Here is a 1,819-nt window from a genome sequence, read left to right as displayed (position 1 = left end):
TTGTTTAGTGGTTAATGATTGACTCTGTGTTCCTCTGCTAGCTGGATAAACCAGGGATTATTCTATTCTACTCCGGGTTCTCTAAAACCTAAGGTAAGTTTTACTCCGGGTTTCTCTTCAACCTAGGGTAGGATAGGTTTTACTCCGGGGTTTCTCTTCAAGCTAGGATAGGATAGGTTTTACTCCGGGTTTCTCTTCAACCAAGGATAGGGAAGGTTTTACTCCGGGTTTCTCTTCAAGCTTGGATAGGATAGGTTTTACTCGGGGTTTCACTTCAAGCTAGGATAGGGAAGGTTTTACTCCGGGTTTCTCTTCAAGCTAGGATTTGATAGATTTTACTCGGGGTTTCACTTCAAGCTAGGATAGTGAAGATTTACTCCGGGTTTCTCTACAAGCCAGGGTAAAATACAAAGAGAATAGAATATATTCTATTCTCATTGGTAAAATAGGTTTAACTCCGGGGTTTTTCAGTTTCTTCCATGTTGCTTCTGCTAGCTAGGATTAAGACAGGTTGACTCCAGGTTCCCTCGAAAGCTTAGGGAAGGACGGATTTGGCTCCAGATTTCTCTATTTAAGCCCTTTGGAAAAGACGAACTTGACTCTAGGTTTCTCTACTAGCAAGGTCCAGGATTAAATTAGCTGTGGGTATCTCACTGTTAAGTGCTGTTCATTTCAAGTACCGGGCCGACATCTAACCAGCTAGAGCGAGCTGTACAGTACTGCACATACAGATTATACCAAGCAAAACGGGGCTGTACACCAAATGAACCAGTTCCTTCTAGGGAAATTCTCGTGATCCCTAGCTTTGTTCAGGAAAAATTAAATGAAACTTCTCAATGGTTAGATTTGACTCCAGGTTCCCCTGATTACCATGGGTGCAGAATGGAAGGGTTTCCAACGTAATTGCATTTTTACTTACGTGAAATTACGTAAAGTTACGCGAAATTATTTTAATTTCGCAGAATTCCGTCGAATTACGCGTAATTAGCGAAATTTCGATTTCCCTAAATTACGCGCAATTTTGCCCTGATTTCGTTTAATTGCTGTCGTATTTCGCGAAATTTCTCATAATTAATTTCGCGAAATTACGCAGAATTACGCGTTATTTGAGGAAATATAAAATTCGCGTACTTATGACCTGATTTTGTTAAATTTCTTATGATCAATTTTGCGAAATTTTGCGTAATTACGCCAACATTAGTATGAGGGGAGGGAGGGAAGGTTAGGAGATTGTATTGTATATCCTGTTTTCTGTGGTTTAAAATTAATTTATTTAATGTTTCATTTCTAATAATATAATGATATATGTACAATTCAGTAATCATTAATATTTTCACATGAAATCCCTTGTCAATATAGTTTATTTCCTGTAAATCATTTTACAATAAATTTGTTCATCCTTCTCTTTGCACTTTTCTCTTCACCACCCCACAACCCTTTCCCCTCTCACCCCCTAACCCTCTCCCCTCCCCCTCCCATACTCCCTCTAACCCTTCACATTTTGTATGTTTAAACTTTAAAGTTAAGTTAGAAATATGTGGTAAATCTATAAATACTGAAAATCTGAAATTTAGATGATAAGATTGGATTAGAATTTATATGGTATTAGAATATCGAATATATTGTTGGGTCAGGGAATATCTCAACCCCTAACCTTCCTCCCCCCCCCCCATCCCTTCATATGGTGCAGAACAAAATATTTGTCTTGTGAACGTGTAAAGTTAAATACTAAATATGTGATTAATTCTCTAAACTCGGCCAAATCTTTAGATGATTGACTGATTAGATTAGATTTTTAAGAAGGACGGGAGGAGGGGTG

The sequence above is a fragment of the Eurytemora carolleeae genome, unplaced genomic scaffold (genome assembly GCF_000591075.1).
Source record: "Eurytemora carolleeae unplaced genomic scaffold, Eaff_2.0 scaffold107, whole genome shotgun sequence".
Classification (NCBI taxonomy): Eukaryota; Metazoa; Arthropoda; class Copepoda; order Calanoida; family Temoridae; genus Eurytemora; species Eurytemora carolleeae.
The sequence above is the reverse complement of the archived record's forward strand: the minus strand, read 5'-3'. Positions refer to the sequence as shown.